General features: G+C 47.3%; 1 non-coding gene across 1 annotated transcript; it reads right to left on the bottom strand.

Annotated features, from left to right (window-relative positions):
• Window positions 1-7,563: 7,563 nt before the first annotated feature.
• Window positions 7,564-7,636, bottom strand: TRNAG-CCC. Its single transcript has one exon. It is a non-coding gene; the product is annotated as a tRNA-Gly (tRNA).
• Window positions 7,637-8,408: the final 772 nt, after the last annotated feature.

Below are 8,408 nucleotides of genomic sequence, written 5' to 3'. Positions count from 1 at the left end.
CGCCATCAGCGCTGGGTACCTCACTCCACCTTGCTGGCAGCGGTCTGTGTGCCAGCCACAGCACAGGCCCGCAGAAGGGAGACGCCACCTAATAAATGTCTCTGGAAAATTACGACTGTACTGCTACAGTAAAAAGATGGCGCGATTTATCTCAGCGCCATCTGCACAGGCTCATTTGTTGCTCCCGAGGCAGCCCACACGCACCCAGCAAGTTTGCAACTCTCCACCACTTGGAGTGCTTTCCTCACGAGGGTGCTCGGGGACCCGGGGTGCTCATTCCTCTTCCGGCTCTTGGCGGTCAACAGGAGAGGCGCCGAAAGAGGCTTGCAAGTGGATGCTGCAACATCCGATCTGGACCTCAGGGTGGGGGCCTGGAGTCCAGCACCCTTCCCACGCAGGGGAAGAGGAGCACTGAGCGTCGTTCATTGTTCATCCATCCATTCATCTCTTCAGCGAAGCATACGGAGGGTCTGCTTTCTGCCGGGTGTTGTGATGGACATCAGGGCCACCGGAGTAGTTTGCCTGCACTTCCTGAGGAATGTGATTCAAATGTCATCTTCTCAGTGAAGTCATCCCTGGGCTTTCCATCTAATACGGCAGCCCCCCCTTGGTAGCGGACTCAGACCCCAGTAGGGCTAGCCCTTAAAATGACTGGTGGACACAAACCCATGAACCCTCTGGCTTCCTTGCCTCCAGGGGCTACTGCATTGCTATGTGTTTGGTGTTGTTGAAACATAAAACCTTGAGGATGGAGGAGGTCACTCTAAAGCCAGGAATATGCACATACTTGATGCTTCCCTTGTGGTTCAGACAGTAGACAATCAGCCTGCAATGCAGGAGACCTGAGTTCAATGGGTTGGGAAGATCCCCTGGAGAAGGGAATGGCTACCCTCTCTAGTATTCTTGCCTGGAGAATTCCATGGACAGAGGAGCTTGGCGGGCTACAGTCTGTAGGGTCACAAAGAGCTGGACACAGGCGAGTGACTTTCACCATCATCATGCATGTACTTCAGGATCTGTGGGCTTTTAAAGTGTGTGTTGAATTGGTTCCAGTGGGTTGGAGGTGGCTTTGCTGAAAGCTTGTGAATGAAACCGACAATATATAGACATGGAAGGATGCAGTTGTGGTCTTTGCTTGGATCTCGGTCCATTTCGTCATTCATCTGAAGACAGGGTGCTCTGGCATCTCTGGGAATCTCATCACAGCCTCAGCCAAGCCCATCAAGACTGTGATTCTGAGAAGTTTTGAAACGCCTCCCTTCCCTCCTGCCTCAGGGTCCGCTACCGACACTGAAATGGAAAACCTCTCTCTTTTCCCAGCTCCCTCCCCTCATGTCTCTCTACAACCAGCCCAGGAACCTCAACTTCACATGTAATAACCCTCTTTTACTCAGGATAAAGCATCACTGTTCTTTCCGTTGTGTGCAGAAGCACTTGTCAGACTCTGAATTGGGACTTAGTGAAACCCCTGGCGGGGAATTGAAGTTGAGGAAATAGGGACCAGAGTATGATGATGCTTTAGTTGGGCTTTTCTCAGGACGTGATGCAGATACAGTGATGGTGGGAAGCAGGGGCTGGAGTGAACCAGAGCTGCCCAGTGGGGAGAACGAACCAGCTGGAACCCATCCCCGAGGGGGCCAGTCCAGCAAGGGGGCCCTTGGAATAATCAGGGTGTGGGTGATGATGGTGCAACCCAGGAGCCTTGGAAGCCACACCGAGGGGAGGGAGTTGCTGACGGATATTCAGGAAGTTTAATTAAGAGAATTCAGTGACTGATTAGGTGTTTACACGTGAGGAGGAGAAATCTGGAAGGAGAGCAGATTTTTTGTGGGAAGGAGAAATGAAGGGCAGAAACAGAGACTGAGAAAGGGAAATGGGCAGAGAGGAAAGGCAAGGAGATAGTAAAGAAAGGACCATAGAAAGACGTAGAAAATGACAGAGGCCCAAACAGAGATGGAAAAGAAGCAATCAGTGAGACTCCTAATGAGACTTCCTTCTTGTCTAAACTGATTTCCAACCAACTTTAGACTTACAGAAAAGTTGAATAAAATAGTACAAAGACTTGCCACATACCAGCTTCCCCTGATGTTGACCTTTTATACAACCATGGCACAGCTATCCAGGACAGGACTTCACACTGTTGTTGTTGCTACTTAACACTGGTGTTCGGTCACTAAGCCGTGTTCACTTCTTTGGGGCCTCATGGACTGCAGCACGCCAGGCTTCCCTGTCCTTCACTATCTCCTGGAGTTTGCTCAAACTCATGTCCACTGAGTCAATGATGCCATCCAACTATCTCATCTCTGTTGCCCACTTCTCCTCCTGCCCTCAGTCTTTCCTAGCACCAGGGTCTTTTCCAATGACTCGGCTCTTCGAATCAGGTAGCCAAAGTATAGACTTGACATTGGTACGATGCTAATTGCTAAACTGTAGACTTTATTGGAATTTGCCAATTTCCTAGTGATATCTGGAGAGGGAGAAGCATAAACCACAGAACCAGAGAGGGAGATGAGTTTAGGCAAAAGAATCCAAGGTCCTCTTCCTAGAGAAAGTTTAGAAGGTGGTCCCATCAGATCTCAGAGGCATGGACTATCTTAGGGACATGTATTTGGTGCCTCATAAGTAGTTGCTTAATGAATGGATTCAAGTACCCTAGGCACAGACCAGTCATTGCACCAACTATCCACACAATCAACCAGTCCTCAGTCTCTTTGAAGCTTCTGTAGTGACCAGGATCTTTGGCTTCCACCATAGGCATTTTTAAGGGCCAAATGCTGAGAGCTTCTTCTAATGTCAGGTTCCTAGCTTCACCCTCCAGAGAGAGATTCCTCGACTAATGCCCTCTGCTCATCTCTTTCCTTAAATGCTTCCACTGGGGCATAATCATGACACCCAGGATCTCAATCCTATTCCTTTTGAACTTATAATTTAGGGGCTTAGGGAAGTTTGTTACTGTTATGGAGCAAAGAAAGGAGTCTTTTACCCTTCACTGGGGTCCAAAGTAAAATCATCCCCTTCATTTGGGAGTCAGGCAGCCTAGGGATGGGTGGCTGTCAATCACCAGAAGGTTCTCTTCTCCTGGGCTCATCAGACATGGAGGGAAGCCAGCCTCAGCAGACAGCAGCTGTGTGAAATGGCAACCCAGACAGTGCTCCCAGGACCCTCTTCTCCACCAACTCCAAAAGCCTGTGAAACTGCCCATGGCCAAGCAGCCTGTTCCATAACAATGGCACGTTCGACATATTCTCTACAAGGCCTATTGCTATAGTTCTTTTTGCATTAAAGGGGACAAATCTGCCATGCTGTCTCCTCTTGATTTACTTATTTTTACCCGAGGTGACCAAGAAGACCTTGGAGTCTCTCGAAGGTCAAGGACAATCCTTATGGGGTGGAGCCAGGGAAGTGCAATCTTGGATTAGAACAGGTGTCAGGGGAAGCTGTCACTCATCTCCAGGACCAAGAGACCAGCGACTGCAGGCAGGTATTGGCCCTTGTGGAAGTTCTGATCCATCTCAGAACAAACTCTCTCCATCTTTCTCTCTTTCTTTCTTTTGCAGGATCCAGAAATGGAAGGGACTGGAAACACCTATGAGGAATATTTAGATAAACTTAGATAACCATCCAGATGTTCTACATGTTCAAGCTGGGTTTGGAAAAGGTAGAGGAATCAGAGATCAAATTGCCAACATCTGTTGGATCATCAAAAAAGCAAGAGAGTTCCAGGAAAACATCTACTTCTGCTTTATTGACTACGGCAAAGCCTTTGATTGTGTGCATCACAACAAAATGTGGATAAGTCCTAAAGAGAAGGGAAATACCAGACCACTTGACCTGGCTCCTAAGAAATCTGTATGCAGGTCAAGAAGCAACAGTTAGAACTGGACATGGAACAATGGACTAGTTCCACATTGGGAAAGGAGTACATCGAGGCTGTATATTGTCACCCTGCTTATTTAACTTATATGCAGAATACATCATGTGAAATGCGAGGATAGATGAAGCACAAGCTGGAATCAAGACTGCCAGGAGAAATATCGATAACCTCAGAATCACAGATCACCACCCTTATGGCAGAAAGCGAAGAAGAACTAAAGAGCCTCTTGATGAAAGTGAAAGAGGGGAGTGAAAAAGCTGGCTTAAAACTCAACATTCAGAAAACTAAGATCATGGCATCTGGTCCCATCACTTCCTGGCAAATAGAAGGGGAAACAATGGAAACAGTGGCAGACTTTATTTTTGGGGCTCCAAAATCACTGCAGATGGTGACTTCAGCCATGAAATTAAAAGACGCTTGCTCCTTGGAAAAAAAGCTATGACCAACCTACACAGCATATTAAAAAGCAGAGATATTACTTTGCCTACAAAGGTCCATCTAGTCAAAGCTATGGTTTTTCCAGTAGTCATGTATGGATGTGAGAGTTGGACTATAAAGAAAGCTGAGGGCCGAAGAATTGATGCTTTTAAACTGTGGTGTTGGAGAAGACTCTTGAGAGTCCCTTGGACTGCAAGGAGATCAAACCAGTCCATCTTAAAGGAAATCAGTCCTGACTATTCATTGGAAGAACTGATGCTGAAGCTGAAACTCCAATACTTTGGCCACTTGATGCAAAGAACTGACTCCCTGGAAAAGACCCTGATGCTGGGGAAGATTGAAGGCAGGAGAAGCAGATGACAGCAGATGAGATGGTTGGATGGCATCACCTACTCGATGGACAGGAGTCTGAGTAAACTCGGAGAGTTGGTGATGGACAGGGAAGCCTGACGTGCTGCAGTCCATGGGGTTGGAAATAGTCAGACATAACTGAGTGACTAAACTGACTGAATTGAGATAACCATCTCAATTCCAAACACTAGGAGTGTGCCCCTGTACAGGACCCTCTCATCCTTGCCCTTGAAGACCTTCCCATGGTTCCCCCTTCTAGTCATAAATAACTCTGATCTGCCTCTCAGGCTGGTGGAAAGGTGTGTGGGAACAACAAACAAGAGAGAATTAAGGGCCTAAAGCTCCTTTCTTGGATCTGTCGTGTTCCCGTGTTTGCTGGGAAAGACTGAAGGCAAAAGGAGAAGGGGGTGGCAGAGGGTGAAATGGTTAGATAGCATCACCAACTCAATGGATATGGATTTGAGCAAACTCTCGGAGACAGTGGAGGACAGAGGAGCCTGGGGTGCTGCAGTCCATGGGGTCGCAAAGAGCTGGACAGGACTTAGCGACTGAACAACAGCAGCGTGTTTGACTCAACCCCCAAATAATCACTCATTGATCAACCTGCATCTTTTTCCCTACTAAGAAGGGTAAGTAAGAATTAGCTTATATAAAAATAGAAGAAATTCCATTTAGCTGTTCTGCTGGCACAATGCTTGGCATAAAGCAGGTGCTCAAAAATATATGTTAACTGAATGAATTCATGAGTGATAAGACAGGGAAAGTTTTACAGTTGGGCAATGCTGTGGAAAGAGCATTGAAATTAGAGAGAACTAGGTTCAAACTCTGAATCTACTCCTTCTCATGTGCCCTTGGGCAGGTAATGTGACCTCTCTCGGCTTCAGTTTTTCTCACTAAGAAAAACAAAGATGAATAGCTCCACTCTCCAGTGCAATGGTGAAGACAACAGATAATGTATATGCAAGACCATACACGTAGCTCAGTAGATTAAAAATAGTAGCAATTTTTATGGTTATTTTTTGGTAACATGGACCACTCAGACTCAGAAGCTTATGGAGAACGTACACAAAAAGGATGGACAGTTCTCTCTTAGGACTGTTTGATGACTGCCCTGCCTAGAGGCAAAAGGATGGATAGACAAAGATGTAAGTTGCTTGCCTGCCCTGGGATCCTAGGATTCTGGATTCCCACTGCCTCTGAAATGTGGTTGTTACCTGATGTCTGGGAGAGCCAGGTGTGTGTGTGTGTGAGCTAAGTCGCTCAGTCGTGTCCGACTCTTTGCGACCCCATGGACTGAGGCCCGCCAAGCTTCTCTGTGGAATTCTCCAGGCAAAAATACTGGAGTACCAGTCAGGATGGCTGCTATCCAAAAGTCTACAAGCAATAAATGCTGGAGAGGGGGTGGAGAAAAGGGAGCCCTCTTACACTGTTGGTGGGAATGCAAACTAGTACAGCCACTATGGAAAACAGTGTGGAGATTCCTTAAGAAACTGGAAATAGAACTGCCATATGACCCAGCAATCCCACTCCTGGGCATACACACTGAGGAAACCAGATCTGAAAGAGACACGTGCACCCCAATGTTCATCGCAGCACTGTTTATAATAGCCAGGACATGGAAGCAACCTAGATGCCCATCAGCAGACGAATGGATAAGGAAGCTGTGGTACATATACACCATGGAATATTACTCAGCCATTAAAAAGAATTCATTTGAATCAGTTCTAATGAGATGGATGAAACTGGAGCCCATTATACAGAGTGAAGTAAGCCAGAAAGATAAAGAACATTACAGCATACTAACACATATATATGGAATTTAGAAAGATGGTAACAACAACCCTATATGCAAAACAGAAAAAGAGACACAGATGTACAGAACAGACTTTGGGACTCTGTGGGAAAAGGCGAGGGTGGGATGTTCTGAGAGAATAACATTGAACAAGTATACTATCAAGGGTGAAACAGATCACCAGCCCATATTGGATGCATGAGACAAGTGCTCAGGGCTGGTGCACTGGGAAGACCCAGAGGGATGGGATGGGGAGGGAGGTGGGAGGGGGGATGGGGATGGGGAACACGTGTAAATCCATGGCTGATTCTTGTCAATGTATGGCAAAAACTACTACAATACTGTAAAGTAATTAGCCTCCAACTAATAAAAATAAATGAAAAAAAATACTGGAGTGTGTTGCTATGCCCTCCTCCGGGGAATCTTCCTGACCCAGGGATCAAACCTGCAGCTCTTGCAGCTCATGCAGTCTCCTGCATTGGCGGGTGGGTTCTTTACCACTAGCAGCAGGTACTGAAGCATAAGAGAAACAGACATGTCACACGGTCTTCCAGAAGATGTGGTGTCTGCAGCCCACTCCCTTCTCTCCTCCTCTCACTTTCTTTCTCACAAATACATAAAGACAGTCCCGCAGGACCACACCCAACCCAACAGACACTCTGTGGGCAGTGCAGCTTCTGGTAAGGGCTATGGGTCAGCTTAGATGCCAGAATATATTTTTCTTCTGAAGTTACCAGATAAGAAATCCCTTACAAGGCAGGAAACATGTCACCTCCCTTAAAAAATACATCATGGGCATCCTACATAGAGAAGATGCCTAGTAAGCACTTTCCTGATGACAAAAATGGGGAGCAGGGTATTTCAACCCAGGGACAGGCAACATGGGAGACTATGGCAGGATGGGGTACAGGGTACACATTGGGTTGTGTGGAAGCAATGACACGTGAGGCCTTTCTCCTTGGTGACAACTCTAGGACCACAAGTGTTTTTCTTTTTCTTTTTTTTAAAAAAAGTTTTATTGGCTGAGCCAGGTCTTAGCTGCAGCACACAGGATCATCAGTGATCACTGCAGCATTCAGGAGCTTTAATTGTGGCGTGTGGGATCCAGTTCCCTGATCAGGGATCGAACCTGGGGCACCTGCATTGGGAGTGCAGAGTCTTAGCCACTGGACCACCAGGGAAGTTCCCCACAAGTATTTTTCCAAATGAGTGACCATCGGCACCAAAGGCAACAAAATGAGTGTGGCATCACACACTTACCAGCACAAATTCTCCTTTTTCCTTGCACCTTTCCTTGTTCTCTTTTGATCTCTAACCCTGTTGTGTCTGTTCTTCTGCCTTCTTGCTCTTTCCCGCCTGTAACTTTGCTAGACCTTTGGTGTCACCTGCTCACTCAGTCCCCCTGATGGTTCGTGACATGAGGTCTGACTTGAGAATCCCTCAGAGCCAAGGCCAAGAGAGAGGCAGCCTCCTGCATCGAGTGTGGATGGGTGCTCAGATGCCAGCGATATCCCGCATCCTCAGCCCTCCAGCAGCAACGCTTGCGGGCGTCTTCTCTGTGACCAGGTGATGCCTGTCTGTCGTGTACTATAATCTCGTTAAATACAACACCTGGAAAACCTATGTCTTTTCCCCATTTTCCAGACTAGGAAAGTGAGTCTCAGACAAAGGAAATGAGTTAAGACAGTGGTTGGAGCTTCAGCGAGTACCGGCGTCACTTGGAGGGCTTGTTAAAACTCAGATGGCGGGGCTCCAGCTTAAGTTTCTGACTCAGTGGGTCTGGAGTGGGGCCTGTTGACTGGTGTTCCAAGAAGTTCCTAGGCGATGCAGATGCTGCTGCTCAGACACCAGAGTCTGAGGACCACTGATTTCCAGGGTCGCGGCCAGCAGGCAGCAGGCCCAGGATTGAAACCTGAGGCTTCTGATCCCTTTGGTGGGATCCTTTGGGTGTCC

The sequence above is a fragment of the Cervus elaphus genome, chromosome 1, assembly GCF_910594005.1.
Source record: "Cervus elaphus chromosome 1, mCerEla1.1, whole genome shotgun sequence".
NCBI lineage: Eukaryota > Metazoa > Chordata > Mammalia > Artiodactyla > Cervidae > Cervus > Cervus elaphus.
This window is presented reverse-complemented; position numbering and strand designations above follow the sequence as displayed.